The following is a 16704-nucleotide window of genomic DNA, read 5'->3' as shown; positions in this document are numbered from 1 at the left end:
TAAGAAATGGAAACAACTTCAAATCTTGCCTTATTTCCAACTAGAGTAATGTATTAAAAATATCAGCCACTTCAGATGTAAAAATGATGTAAAAGACCAGCATTAAAATTAAATGTGAAAATTGTAGTAGTTTTGTGATCTTTCATTTGAGAATTCTAAAGGGTTTTATGAATATTTTTAATTGCCTTGATTTCTCTAAGTGAAAACTCTTATTTGGAAATGATTGATGAAGATCAGACTGACATTTATGTGGTCCAACCACAACACAGCATTTTTGTTAGTTCACACTAGAAACCACAGGTAAGATTCTGAATGCCGAAGTACTAATTATTTTTCATTACAATTGTATTTTTAGATTATAGTGGTGTCACTGATTTTGAAAGGAACCCTTGAAGTGCTATGCAGCATTTCTGTGGCCACAAAGCCAGCATCACCACGTGTGTCTATGCAGGTTGTGGATCACACACAGGCATTTGCCTGAGAGCTCAAGGATGCACTCAGGTTAGTTTATGGGATATGTAGGAAGCTGTCTGGTTTTTGTAGGTCATTAGATATGAAGAGCTATTCCAAAAGCGTCTTATCTTAGACTTTGACTATAATATTGACTTAAAAATCTCTGAAGGTGCTTAAGTTATAGTATATTCAGCATAGCCAGGTCAGAGAAAGCCAATAACAAGATTATCTATCTAAATTAACTATCTTTCTAACTCTCTGTGTATCTGCATATATGTCTAAATACATATATATCTCGGGATATAGATATATATCAAATGTATAGTAACTGTATATAAAAAAGATCTATAACTATATATATTGCATCCATTCTACCATATTCTGGTCTAAATTAATATCCATGAATAGATTTGAAGAGTCCAGGACGTTCCTGAAGGTGGCGGAAGGCTCTGTGGTACTTGGAAATGTGGACTGACATTTTAGCCACAGTTGCCAGCTATCCTGGGAAATCTTGATACAGAGTTTGGGAAGTTTTCTCATCTCCTATGGGTTCCATGCATGGAAATTAAACAAACAAATCAAATACACATGACTGTTAATGGTAAGACATTTGCTGTTTCGTATCTACTGTAAAAATAGTTATATTGTATTTCAGGTGAAATATTTGAATCCAAATTAAATTTACACCATTTGTCAGGCTGGCTTATTTTGTCACTTAAAGTCTCCAGGCACAGGCTTGTTTGTTACTTAGGGAAAGTGAAAAACAGTTAAGAAAAATAATCTTAACAAAGGCAGTGAAAAATTGTTCTTAGAGTCATTTAGCCTTGTACCAATACCAAAAAACAGAAAAGCAGCATTATTTATTCTTTATGTCATTCCACTTACTCTTTCAAGACTAGAAAATCCACTCAATTACATTAGGAAAAGTCTATTCCCAATAGAAAAAAAAACAGGCTAATAATCAACTTAAAATATTGATTTTGAAGAATTGCAACTATTTACCTTAATGATGTTGAAATGGTAAAATTTGCCAATGATAATTATAATTTTTCTCTTTTATTATTTTGAAAGGAAGTAACATTTTACAAACATTGCACCTTCATTTACAGTTGTAAAAATACAGGCTCACATTTACATATATTATATGGTATTTTGTCCATAAACCTTTTGCCAAAGTTTCAAGTTTTCTTAAAAAGTTTTTATATACTCAGAGAGTAATGCAACCATCACATCAATTTAAGGACATTTATATCACCTCAAAAAGAAATTCTATACCCATTTGGAGTCATTTTTTAATTTTGTCATGAGTCCTGCAGCCCTATGTGACTACCAGTCTACTTTCTGTAGATATAATTTTTTGTATTCTGGACATTTTATACAAATAGAACATGCAGAATGTAGTCTTTGTGACTTCTTCTTTCATTTACCATCATGTTTTCAAGGTTCATGGATTTTATAGCATGTCGGTACTTCACTTTATTAATTGCTAAATAATATTCCATTGCGTAGATATATTGCACTTTTGTGCACATGCATCAATAGATGGGCTTTTCAGTTTGACTTTTTTGACAATTATGAATAATAGTGCTTCGAACATTAATACACAAGTTTTTGTGTGATTACACACTTTCATTTTTCTTTGGTATATACCTGGGATTGAAAATAAAAGCTAAAAAGGTAACTTTGTTTTAACTTTTTAGTAACTGCTGGGATGTTTTCTAATGAAGCTGCACTATTTTACATTCCCACTAGCAGTATGAGTTTCAATTTCTCCATGCCCTTTTGAACATTAGTCATTACCTATGTTTTTATTATAGACATAATAGAAACTGTATAGTGGTAGCTCATGGTTTTAATATGATTTCTCTGGTGGCTAAGTATGTTGAGCATCTTTTCATGTGTTTATTGGTTATTTATATATTTTCTAATTTACTACCATAATGTTTTGTAGTTTTCAAGACATCAGCTTTGCAGTTATTTTGTGACATTTATTCTTATTTTATTTTTGAGGCTGTTGTATTATAAATACAGTTGTTTTCTTAATTTTATTTTCAGATTGCTTATTGGTAGTGTATAGAAATATAGTCAGTTCTTGTATATTGACCTTGTATTATACAAGTTTTTGGACTCTTTTATTAATTCTAAGTTTTTTTAGTGGATTTTTTTAGGATTTTCTATATACACGATCATGTCATCTGCAAATGGATTTTTATTTATTTATTTATTTACAATATATATTCCTTTCATTTTATTTTATTTTTCCTAATTGACCTGGCTAGACCTTTCAATATAATGTTGAATAAAAACAGCAAAGCAGATGTCCTTTTATTTTTTTTATTTTACAGGGAAAGCATTGAGTCTTTCACCATCAGGTATGGTCTCAATATATTTTTTTTATTTCATAGATGCCATATCAGGTTGGATAAGTTGTTTTATTTCTACTTGATTGAATATTTTTATTGTCATGATCTGTTGGCTTTTGCCAAATGCTTTTTCTGCATATATTGCAATGACCATATGTTTTATATCCTTTATTCTATTTTTCTTCATTTTTTGGAAGTTTTCTTGCATTTTTAATTTTTTTTTCTAGTGATAAGATGTATTATGTTAATTGAGTTTTGGATATTAATTTGACCTATTCCTAGAACAAACAATATTTTTTCATTATGTATAATTCTTTTTATATGTTGTTGGGTTTAATTTGCTCGCATTTTGTTGAGAATTTTGAGTTTCTATCAATAAAATGTATTGATCTAGAGTTTTCTTGTGATGGCTTTGTCTGACTTTAGTATCAGGATAAAACTGGCTTCATAGAATGAGTCAGGAAGTATTCCCTCCTCTTCTGTTTTTGTGAAATATTGGTGATAAATTTTCTTTAAATGTTTGGATTATTCATTAGTTAAGTGATCCTAGCCTGAGCTTGTATTTGTGAAGTTTTTAAATTACTAATTCAAACTCTGGTTGTTATAGGTCCTTTTAGATTCTTTGTTTCAGTTCTAGAAGTTTAAGTTGGCTTGGGAATTTGTCCATTTCATCTAGTTTATTTAATTTCTTGGCATAGACTTCTCTATTGCAATCTCTTTGTATAAATTTTATTATTAAAAAATGGTGTAGTGCCCCCTCTATTTTTTACTTCATTAATTTGAAGATTTTCACATTTTATTTGATCAGCCTAGCTAAAGTGCTGGGATTTTTTGTTTTATTTTAATCTATTAGGGTGACATTAATCAATAAAATCATGTGGGTTTCAAGTGTACATTTCTATGATATATACATGATTTGTACATTTCATTATGTGCTGATCACCCAAAGCCAATCATCCTCTGCCACCATATATTTTGCCCCTTTTACCCTTTACCTCCCTCACACCCCCTTTGCTCTGGTAACCACCATGTTGTTGTTTGTATCTATGAGTTTCAGTTTATATCCCACATGTGAGTGAAACCATATGGTGATTGATTTTTTCTGATTGACTTATTTTGCTTAGTGTAATGTTCTCAAGGTCTATCCATTTTGTTGCAAATGGCAGTATTTCATCTTATGGATAAGTAGTATTCTGTTACATATATGTGTGCCTGTGTGTATATACATGTGTATGTATATATACGTATATGTATATACACACATGTATTCTTTATCCAGTCCTCTATTACAGGACACTTTGGTTGTCTCCATGTCTTGGCCATCATGAATAATGCTGCACTGAACATAGGGTACATGTATCTTTCTGAATAAATGTTTTTGAGTTTTTCATATAGAGACCCAGAAGACGGATTGCTGGGGCATAGAGTAGCTCTATTTTTAATTTTTTAAGGAACTTCCATCCTGCTTTGCATAGTGGCTGTACCAGTTTACATTACCATCAGCAGTGAATGAGGGTTCTTTTACTCTATAACCTCTCCACACTGGTTATTACCTGTTTTGTGGATAATAGCCACTCTAACAGGTGTGAGGTGGTATCTAATTATAGTTTTGATTTATATTTCCCTAATAGCTAGTGAAGTTAAATTATCTTTTCATCCATATCTAAGGTCGTTTTTATATTTTCTTGGGGTAGGTATCTGTTCAGGTCCTCTGCCTACTTTGTAATTGGATCATTTGTTTGTTTGGTGTTGAGTTGTATGAGTTCTTTAAGTATTTAGGATATTAACCTCTTGTAGAGCTGTTTGCAAGCATTGTTTCCATTCAGTAGGTTGCCTTTTTGTTTTGTTGTCAGTTTCCTCTGCTGTGCTGAAGCTTTTTAGTTTCATATAGTCCCATTCATTTTTGCCATTATAGTCAAATTCATAAAATGTTCTCTACAATCAAGGTCCATAAGTTTAGTACTTATGTTTTCTTTTACGTTAATTATTGTTTCAGATCTTATATTTAGGTGTTCGATTCATTCTGAATTAACTTTTGTACATAGGGACAAACTGTAATCTAGCTTCATTCTTTTGCATATGGCTTTCCAATTTTTTTAGCACAGTTTATTGAAGAGGCTTTTTTCCTCCATTGTCAGTTTTTGAATCTTTTGTCAAAAATTATTTGCCTATATACATGTGGTTTTATTTCTGTACTCTCAATTCTGTTTCATTGGTTGTGTGTGTGTGTGTGTGTGTGTGTGTCTGCCAATATCACGCTCTTTTGATTTTTGTAGCTCTGTAGTATAATATGAAGTCAGGTAGTTCAGCCTCCAGCTTAGTTCTTTTTTTTCAGGATTGCTTTGGCTATTCAGACTCTTTTGTGGTTCCATACAAATCTGATGATTTTTTTTGGTCTATTTCTTTAAAAAAGTCATTGAGATTTTGATGGGGATTACATTAAATTTGTATATTGCTTTAGGCACTATGGCTATTTTAACCATATTGATTATTCCAATCCATGAACATGGAATATCTTCCTATTTCATTCTTTTTCAATCTCTTAATAATGCTTTGTAGTTTTCAGCTTCTGAATGTCTGGAAAAGTCTTTACTTCTTCATATCTAAAGGACAATTTTGGGGGATATATTATCCTAGGCTGGTAATTTATCTCTCTCAGTAATTTAAATATTTGGTTCCACTCTTTTCTAGTTTATAGAGTTTATGCTGAGAGGTCCAGTGATAACCTAATGGTCTTTTCTTTATAGGTTACTTTCTTTGTTTTCCTGACTGCCTTGAGAATTATTTCTTTGTTGTTAATTTTTGATAGTTTTAATACAATGTGCCCGTGATTCAGCTAACTAGGTGTTCTGTTTGCTTCTTGGATTCAAGGATCCGGCTCTTTCCATAGATTTGGGAAGTTCCCATCAACTTGTCTGAACAAGTCTCCATTCCCTCTCCCTCTCTTCTTCTTCTTTTTTTTTAAAAGATTTTATTTATTTATTTTTAGAGAGGGAAGGGAGGGAGATAGAGAGAGAGAGACAGAGAAACTTCAATGTGTGGTTGCTGGGGGTTATGGCCTGCAACCCAGGCATGTACCCTGGCTGGGAATCGAACCTGGGACACTTTGGTTCCCAGCCCGCGCTCAATCTGCTGAGCTACGCCAGCCAGGGCCCCTCTCTTCTTCTTGTGGTATGCCTATTATTCTCACATTGCTCTTTCTGATGTAGTCAGGTAGTTGCCATCGTTTTTTTTTTAATGTTTAAGCTTCTCTCTTCTCCCCTCTTCATAATTTATATATTTTTATCTTTAATACCACTGTTTTCTCCTCCATCTATTCATTTCTAATTCCCATGCTTGCCAGTTCATTCTTGATCTATTTTACTGAGTTTCTCATCTCCAGAATTTCTCTTTGGTTCTTTTTAAAACTTTCAATGTCTTTGGTAAAGTATTCATTTTGTTTGTTGATTTGTTTTCTGAGCTCATTAAACTCCTGTCTATATTTTCTTGCTTCTCATTGAGTTTTTATCAGAACTGAAATCTTGAATTCTCTGTCACTTATTATCACATATTTCTATGTCTTAAAGTTTCTTTTCTGGATATTTTTTTTTCTTTCTGAGCTGCCTCATTGCTTTGGTTATTCATGGTATTTGATGGATTCCCTCTCTGTCTAGGCATCTATGTGTGAATGGCACCTCTCTAGCACATTAATATGGAGAGGTCTGTCATTTTCCAGTAGGTGGTGATGAATCACAAGTTTTTAAGTTTTCTTGCATTTCTCTGGCTTTTCAGATCTCTATGCAGTTGTGTTCCTGGGTAGGTGGTTTCCTCCCCTCTGCTCTGGTCAACCTGATCCCAGGGGAACCAACCCTATAGGGGAATGTGGTGAGTGATAGGGCTCCAGATCCATGAAATCCCAGTGTTATTCCCTCTAGCCAGATGTTAACATCAGTGTAATAATGATCAATGAATGTGGAGTGGGCTGGGGGAAACTGGCTGACTTCTTGGTTATTTTGGCCTCCCAATAATGGTGACCTCAGATCTCCTTGAGGTACCCCTGTTCCCTGACCTCAGGACCAGTCACAGAGTGCACCCTTTGTGGAGGGGGAAAAAATGATTCTGTAGTACCAGTTCTCGAATTTGCAGATAATGTGCTCCTCAATCTAACACCAAGAGCAAAAGGAGGTGAGCTCTGGGAGGTTATATGGTGGCTAGGTTCCATGGTTTTGTATCTCTGTCAGATGCCCACTGCCCAAAAACTGCAGCACCACCTCTGTGCTGTGTCCTTGCCCAAGTCCCTGGGTTCAGCTCCAGCTACTACATCCACTCTTGTAGGAATGCCCATTGAATCTCTGCTCCTTCCAGCTGAAGGGAGTGTCAACTACAATTTGACTTCTCTCCTCGACAAGCTGAACATCACCATGAGCTCCTGGATGTAGAGTTGTGTTCCTGGCTTGTCTCAGCTTTTCTCCCTTCTCTCCTCCCCAGTTTGCTTCCGCTTGTCCACCTTTAGATGTTTTAATGCACAAATTTCCCAGGCATTTCTGTGCATCCAGCAGGGAAGGTTTGCAGGGAAGCTGTTCAATTTGCTGAAACTGCAAGGGGAGAGACCAAAATAATTTCTCATTCTGCCATCCTCTAAAAGTAGACTTTAAACTCTCTGACTAATATTTTAAATTGTCTGTTTTTCTCTTGAATCTTATCACTTTTGCTTCATATATTGTGTTTGGGACTTTGTTAGGTTTTCTGTACTTATAATTGTTAGATTTTCCTGATGGATGGGCCTCTTTGTTTTTTATTATAAAATATTCTTATTAATTCCAGTAATATTTTCTATTTTAAAATCTATTTTGCCTGCTATGAGTATAGCTGCTACATCTTTCTTATGGTTGCTATTTATATGACATAGCCTTTTCCATGTATTTATTTTTGAACTCTACGTATCTTTGAATCTAATGTACAGGTCTTCTGTAAACAGCAGTGTCTCCTATAAACAGATCATGTTTTTTAATTCAATTTTACAGCCTTTGACTTTTGCTTAAATTGTTTACCCCATAATATATATCATTATTTTTGTTATAATGGGATTTAAATCTGTCATTTTACCATTTGTTTTATATATGTCTTATGTCAGTTTTATTTTTCTATTCCTCCTTTACTTCTTTTTGAAAAAGTGAATATTTTTAGTGTAATATTTAAATTCTTTTAATGATTTTTACTATATTTTTTAAATTTAGCCATTGCAAACAGCTTATCATAGATATTAACTTGCAAAAATCTATTTCACATTTACACTAACAAAAATCTATTTCACATTTACACTAACTTAATTCTAGTGAGACACAGAAATGTTCTTCCTATACAGTTCTATTCCTCCTGCCCCTTGTTTTGTTATTAGTTTCATGTTATACATCTATGTCTTTTACCTAATAATACATTGTTTTAATTACTACTTTGTATAATTTCATGTCTATTAAGAAAGTTGAGAAAATTAAGGGAAGCAAGTATATATTTATAGAGTTGGTTGTATTAGACTCCTTATCTAGCACTTTGGGTTCGTATTTGTTCCAGTGGATTCATATTGCCATCTGCTGTCACTTACTCCAATGCAGCTTTCTTCCCACCTCCATTCTCTGTTGTTACTGTAAAATTCTTTACATTTTTATATGTTATAGCTCCAACGATGCAATTATAAACACATTGTTTTATATAGTTATTTTTAAAACAAATTAAGAGAATAAATATTCATTTATATTGTCTTATAATTATATAATTACCTTTACCAGTGCTCTGTTTTTCAATGTGGATTTAAATTATTGTCAGTGTCACTTGCTTTCAGTTTTAACATCTCACTTTATTATTTTAAGTTGTTTTTAGTTTTGTAGATGTTTTTTCCTTCATTTTGAAGGTAGTTTTGTTGGCTATAAGATTCTTAGCTGACAGTTTTTCTTCTTTCAGTACTTTGTATGTGCTATCCACTGTCTTACGACCTGCACTGTTCCTGATTAAAAATTATCTGTTAATCATATTTGGCTTTCTTTATATGTGACAAGTGATTTTTCTCTTGTCTTATCAAAATTTTCTTTTTGTTTTTGGCTTTCAGCGTATTTTCTTTGCTGTGTCTAGGTGAGGTACTTTTTATGTATATATCACTGTAGTATAGGGGTCTGACGTTTACCTTTTTTTACTGTAATGTTTCTGACATTAAAGTTTTGATCCGTCAGGCATCCATTTTATTTTATTTTTTAAATACATATATCAGCCCTTGCTGGCATAGCTCAGTGGATTGAGCGTGGACTGCTAACCAAAGTGTCACAGGTTCAATTCCCAGCCAGGGTACATGCCTGGGTTGCAGGCCATAACCCCCAGCAACCGCACATTGCTATTTCTCTCTCTCTCTATCTCCCTCCCTTCCCTCTCTAAAAATAAAATAAATAAAATCTTTTAAAAAAAGGACATATATCTCAAACATATGCCAGTTCCACAACTAGGTTAAGACCCAGACTGCTCCACTCATAACGTTCCCCTTTATAGAAAGCCTTGGGTGACCTAGACAACTTGCTGCTTGAGTGATCCTGTGTTTTGCTCTCTACATTTTAATTCCTGATCTTATACTTTAAATTCACCCATAAGGAGCAAGTCCACAAAACCCTAGGCACTCCACTCTTGATTCTAATAAAGGCAGAAGCCTAATTCCATACACATTCTCTACTCATGCCTTAACTGTGAGGCCCTGAATGCATGTGTGTTTTTTTTAAAGTTCTCTGATGTTTGTTGCTGACATGCACCTTACAATTATAATAAGAAGTACAAGGGCTGGTCTAGCCCAGATTGGCTCCTGTCAGGGAAATAAATGTCTGTGAGGGCTTGTCACACATAGTAGAGGCCCAGATATTCCTAGCTGATAGCATTACTGTTGATAGGCTGAGATCAACATAAAACAACTACTTGGAGTTCATTGAAATTCTTGGGTGTTTAAATTAATGTTTATAATCATATTGGGACATTTTTAGTCATTGTTTTTTTAATGATTTTTCTGTTCCTTTTTCTTTCTTTCTTTCTGCTACTTCTATTTTATGTATCCTGGTGCTTTTAACAGTGTCCTACATTTCTCTGAGTCTCTGTTCATTTTTTTTTTCATCTTTTTTTTCTCTCTGTTCTTCAGATTGTATCATCTCTATTGATCTCGATTGTTTTTTCTTATGCCAGTCCAAATATACTATTCATCCCTTCTAGTGATTTTTTTCCTGAAGGTTACTGTACTTTTCAACTTCAGTATCTGCATTTGGTTGTTTTTTCTCTATTCAGTGTGACATTGTCTTCATATCTTCCTTTTCTTTTTTAAGTCTGGTTCCTTTTAGTTCTTTAAACATGTCATAAGGGCTTCCTTGAAGAAGATGTAAAGTAAGTGTGACATCTGGGCCCTGTCACAGTTCCTATTGCCTGCTGGTTTTCCTGGGTAGCGGCCACACTTTCCTGTTTCTTTGTATATGTCCTATTTTTTTTTTCAGGAAAATGGACATTTTATTAATATAGTATAGTAATTTGGAAACTAATTCCTCTTTTCCTGTTGGGAACCACCCTGCCTGGTATCAGAAGCTATAACCCCTGCCTAGGCTAAGGCTGAGGGAAGGACCTTGGACTATAAGCCAACAAGGAAACAAAAGCTTATCTCCCTGGCAGGAGCACCGCTTCTGCTCCTTTTACTTCATCTATAACTGGCCCCCAATGCTTGGTCGGTTAGCCAATGATGGGTAAGATTCCCCAAGGGGGGAATGATCTAAGACAGGCATGATCACATGGAAGGCCCCGAAGAAAGGACTTTGGGGGCTACAGAAAAAGGGGGTGGTGGATCCTCGACCCTCAGCTTTGACAAAGCCTGAGTCCTCATTGTCTGTGAGAAAATCTCCTTATCTCTTGGTTGCCTTAGTTCCCTTGCTCCACCTAAGCCTGAAACAAGGACAGGGTGGTGCCACCCTGTGCTGGAAAGGGCAGGTTCCCTGGGTGATCAGGACTAAGAAAGAATATGTAAAATCTTGTGAAAGTTGCTTTGTTTAGAATGCTCTCAATTGAATGATAAGGGTCCAAGGAAGAAGTAAGTTTGTTCCTTAAAGTTTTTTACAGCTCTTTAGCTATCTGACCCTGACTCAAAATAGGCCCTCAGAATTCTTTGTTATCTATTGTTTGATCCATACTTCCTGGCAATGAGTAATGAGCTTTACCTAAATTCTTATGCAAACAAACCCAATAAAAGCCTGCTTGGCGGGAGAACAAGGCACTCTCCCCTAGGGAGGGTGGCCGAGGTGCTCTCCACTAGAGAGAGTGGCCATTTCATCCCTATTTCCCCACAGAACCTGGTTGTCTCTGTGTATGTTTTTCTCGTGTTTCGATGAGCCATCTGAGCATTCTGTGGTCATTGCCAGTCGGTGGCTGAGTCATTTTCCATATTTGATATATTATGTCACTGTTTATTTGTTTAATCATTTGATGTATTTATTTCCTATCATTCTGCAATAAATTTTCACAAACTTGGTGGATGAAAAGGAAACACATTTATTAGTTTAATGCTTAGAGGTCAGAAGTCCAAAATGATTTTCCATGGACTAAAATCAAAATGACAGCTTGGCTATTTTTGTTGTGGGAACTCAAGAGGAGAATTGATTTCCTTGCCTTTTATAGCTCTAGATTTGGCCTACAGTTTTTGACTTGTGGTTACCTTCTATTTTCATAGCCAATGATAGCTAGTTGAGTCCTTCTCATGCTACTTTACTCCAACACTGACTTTACTGTCTTCCTCTTCCATATAACGAAGACCCTGTTATTACATTGGGCTCACCTGGATAATCTAGGAGAATCTCCCCTTCTCAGGGTCAGCTGATCAGAAACCTTAATTCTTTCTGCACATCTAATGCTTTTTTTGCAATGTAATGTAATGTAATGTATTTACAATTTCCAACAATTAGGTTATGGCCATCTTTGGGGAGCCATTATTCTGCCTTCCATACTTGACAAGAGTATTTTAGTGAAGTACATTTCTTTCTCTACAGTATGAAGTCTCTAAGTTACTCCTCACAGGGAATAGCCTTGGGCTTGTATACAATCACTCTAGATGACTTTATTTTGAATATTGGAAAACAGCTCTCCATAAATATCAAGAACCTTTTCCAATGTTTTACAGGCATGTCTTAATAGAGCTTGAACTAAAAAAATAGTTATTTTGAGTTTTCAGTTCAGTGTATATTTTTCCTCATCAATTTGCCTTCCAAATATTTCCAAGTGAAGATTATAATGATGGTAGCTACATAGACTCATCTTTCTCCATGAAGGAAATGGTGTTATTAACAGGACTCTGTCTATATATGTGAGCACAAACACTCATTAGAAAAGGGGCTGTCACAGCTAAATCTGTTTGCAACATAAATGATAAAATATTTGTTTTAAAGGAAACTTTTTCACTGTGTTGGTTACTATTGGTTGACAAGTGAACTTAGAAATAATTTATGAAAAGAAAAAATGTTAAATTTATAGCTGTTCGCTCTAAATATATTCCAACAATTGTGATGTCATCTGGGTTAATTTGTTTTGAGGTAATAAATGTAGTCATTACTAGGGCAATCAGAAAATGAGTATCTCTAGAGAATTATGAGCAAAGAGATCAAGCTGGAAGACACTAAGTACATTGTAGGCAGTGATTTTGTATGTCTACAAAATCTAATGTGTAATGGTTAGTGAATATTTGGGGGGATTGTGATAATTAGATATATAGGCACCTTTATAAATGTTCATACTGTTCTTTTTACAATTCATCTATAAAATGTTATATAGTTCATTATGAAAAATGGAAATTTGCCTGAGATATTTAATGACAGGTTGTATTGTCCAAATCTGCAGTGAGAGCTCTGTACTCTTAATGTGATGATTTTGTGAAAATTGTCTCTTAAATAGTTTTTGTTCAGTACTGAATGAGAGAGAAGTTTTCAAGTATCATACCACTTATTATAGACAAACCTCACAGCAACTGAATGAGTTCTTAAATTAAATAAACAGCATGTGTGTAGTTTCAGCAGCATATACAGCTAGCATACAGTGAATAAATCAGGACTGTCAATAGCAAGATCTGATATATGGAGTGAAAGAAATAAAATAAGAGATAGTACCAAAGGAGGATAAATCAATTTAGAGACAGAATTATGAACAAGATGGAGAATCTAAAAGGAGCCATGAAAAAGTCAAACTATTTCAGATAAAAGATACTGCAAAGAATAACCACCTAACAATCACAGAAATTTTTGAGAAGGCAGAGAAAAGACTTGTTGGTGTTACATATGCCTTAGCTTAATTGTAAAGTCTTTACTGTATTAATCATTAAAGCTGTTTATTAGCAATATTAGTGCCTAGTACTTAAAGTGGTGTTTTCATTACTGAAAGAGCTATTAATATAGAAGAGGTTCACCATTATTTTGCTTTTTAAAAAAATCTTTATACAATGACATTTTTTCATTGCTTTTAGATAGAGAGGAAGGGATGGGGTGGGGAGAGAGGAGAGAGAGGAAGGGAAAAAGAGAGAGAGATCAATTGGTTGCTATGCATATGTGTCCCAACTGGTGAATGAACCCACGACCTAGGTATGTGCCCTGACTGGGAATTGAATCTGTGACCTTTCGGTGCAAAGGATGATGTTCCACCCAACTGAGCCACACTGACAAGGGCTGTTTTAATTTTTATTGTGAGGGCCAAACCCTTTTCAAGTGGAACCTAAAGATATAATGGAATTCTAATGGTTTCACCATATATCTGAAACTTATATAAGATGATGTGTAAACCTATCTACAGTTTTGCTGCCCCTTGACTAGAAAATAATATCTGTCCATCAATATACTGAACAGTTACTGTGAAGGATACTGAGGAAAAGTTAGAGTGTGCTTAATCATTACAACAAGAAAGTGAGGAAGCTTGCTTTCTTATGTGGACCTTGAACATAAGAAAACAAAGGAGATATATATATATTTATATATAAACTATATGTGGTTATGAATGACTACAGAAAAAAGATTGTGTAATATCTATCTTACCTTATGCATAAACAATCCTACCATTCATATTACAAACTCACACATAGTTAGGATAATGGTGAGCGTTGCTATCCAGTGTAAAGGCAAAAGGCAGTAAATTACCTCCATGGCTTCTACAAGTGGAACCTTGTACCTCAGTGGTTTTTTCTTGCAGGAACCCAAGGAGGTCTTCACTTTATCTAACATGTTTCTTTGAATTTGCGTTATGCTACAGACCTCTCAAAGTTGAACAGGCTTTGTGCATCAACCACATGAGCAACAGGAACTGCAAGATCATTTGTGCAAGAGCCAAGAAAGTGGGAGTGCTGACTGGGACAGCACCACTCACTTCCATGGACTGGTAAACTAATTAGGGTAACTGGTTTAATGCATATGCAACCTTCAGAGAATATCCACTTGTATCATCTTATGGCTCCTTTAATATTAAAGGTAGAGGAGACCATAGAGATCATTTAGACAAATCCATGCACAATTTACAATAGGTAATACTTTAAAATAAATAATCAGGTACCAGAACCTAGCAACACATAAGTTTTATTATATTAAATTATAGTTAATTCAAGCTTATTCTGGTGATAATATAGTTCTTGCTCATTTACATATATTTGAATAACAGAGAAAAGGGGGAGATTTATAGTTAACATGGGAAAAAGTGAGTAGAGACTATCTAAAAGGAAGTAAATAATATCTGTTGTGTAGGAAAATATTGGAGACCTGTAGATTTAGAACAACCTGCCAGGGAAGTTGCTCAGTAAGAAAATAACAGCGGAACTTCAAAACTGTCATTTTTCTGCCACATCAATCTCTTTGTTTCATACCTTTGGGATTCACAAAATAAACCAGTGAGGGGCAGGAAGCATTTTAATCATCTTTCATTGTCTATCCCTCTGCTAAACATCTAAAGAAATGCTATGGCAGCAGCAAAACCAAGATGTGGCAGAACAGTGAGCTGATTCAAAGTGATTGCAAGCCAGGAGAACAGATGAAATAGCCTGTGACTTTGCCATAAATAATGCTGAAGGGAAAAAAAAAAAACCCACGTGGTGTGCTGTGCAAGGCTCCGAAGTCTGGATGTGAGCAGAAATCTGGATGCGGCTTACTGAAAGCCACAGAGAGTGAGTCATGTCCAGGAAAAGGACCACGATTCAAAAACAACAGGACTGACAAAAAGACTATTTTTTTGGAATGCTGTAAATTTATATACCTGCCTCACACCACGAACCCCCACCAAATGAGGGAAAGAAAAAGATAGATTAAAGATGTAATTGTCAAAAACAGAACTACAAAAGAATTATAAGGTGGAGCTAATACATTTCATTTTGCTTAGACTCCTGTATGACTGGATTACTTCCTAATAGCAGCTATACATCAGATTTAATTAAAAATTCAAACAATTAAAAAATAAAATGATGTGAAAATAATGGCTGGTATCTACATAAACAGCAGCATCTTACTTCCATATGGGACACTCTTATATCTGTGATAAGTATATAGTATTTGCTTTATGCATTTATTAATCTTATTTACAAATATAAGCTTTAAACCTTACCAAGAATAATAATTTCAGGTAATCTACATTTAAATCACCATTTTATGAAGCTACTTTAAACAAGATTAATTTACAATAAAAATGTCAAGGGTGTAACTATTCAGTACAGAACAGCACCAAGATAACACTTAGAAGCATTTTCAAGTAATGCAAAAGCAAATGTGCTTGTTAACAGGGTGCTGTAATTACAAGATGCCTTGTAATGCAAGGGAACAGTAGACGAATTCTTCTAGGGGAGAAACACTGTGACTTAGCATATGAAAGACACCTCCATCCCTCTTATATAATCTTGCTTATAAAATTCAAGCAGCATTGTTATCATCAATGTTGCTGTTAAATGTCATCTCTTTTGTAATTATAAATTTGGAATATGGAGGTGTACATAAGATTAAATTTTGTAACACTGAGTATATCACAAAAAGAATTGAACAATTACATAAATTTAACCATTCCTAATGTAGAAAAAAGTGTATTCATTGTCTCCAGCTCACTGTTAATGCAAAAGATCTAGCAAGAGAAGAGTGTGGAAAGAAATTCAGAATCTGTTTGAGTCATGTTAGAATTGAGATGTCTATCAGGCACCCATGTGGAGATGTCTGTTGGAAGTTTTATACAAATATGAAGCTCAGGGAGGTGTTTAGCACTGAAACAAAAAATTGAGGCTCATATAGGAATTAGGATAGAGGGAGAAGATAATATATAAGTGTTTATTGAATGTAAGTCCCCATTATTTCTGAAGGAAAATTAGATAAATACCATATCCTGCTGGGAAGTCACTGCTGCATGCTTTTTAAAAAGCTGTTATGTTAAGTGCTTACTATGTGTCAGACACATTTTCATATATCTTCCATTTGTTAAAATGATAATTAATTTTATGAGTTATAAGGCTTGTTATCAACACAGAGCACAACATGGCTAAGAGAGAATAAGAAATTAAATTTGCCAGCAGTCTAAAATGGTCTAAATGCTTCTGTCGAATTCCAGGGGAGTTCTCTGGCTCCATCTTAAGAGTCGAGCTCCTGAGGTTAAGTGACCCCTTTTAGTTATAGGTGGAGGGTCTGAGCTCATCTTTCCCAGTTCGAGACTAGTCGCCCTCGCAAAGGCACCCAAACGACTGGGCGATACCTGCATCCGAGCTGAAGTGGCATTGCCACACTTTCCTTAGAGCACTGTTACATCACAAAGCTTTCCTGTTCAATTCCCTTATGTGTCTGAGAGGATTAAAACAACAACTTTTTCTTTTCAAAGGACACTGCAAGTTCATATTGAGTGGGCCTGTATCTTTTTA

The 16704-nt window shown here is 34.8% G+C and overlaps 1 pseudogene; it reads right to left on the bottom strand.

Annotated features, from left to right (window-relative positions):
- LOC114494842 overlaps nucleotides 1-14053 on the bottom strand; it is an 87022-nt pseudogene extending 72969 nt beyond the window's left edge.
- Nucleotides 14054-16704: the final 2651 nt, after the last annotated feature.

The sequence above is a fragment of the Phyllostomus discolor genome, chromosome 4, assembly GCF_004126475.2.
Source record: "Phyllostomus discolor isolate MPI-MPIP mPhyDis1 chromosome 4, mPhyDis1.pri.v3, whole genome shotgun sequence".
Taxonomy (NCBI): Eukaryota; Metazoa; Chordata; class Mammalia; order Chiroptera; family Phyllostomidae; genus Phyllostomus; species Phyllostomus discolor.
The sequence above is the reverse complement of the archived record's forward strand: the minus strand, read 5'-3'. Positions and strand labels throughout refer to the sequence as shown.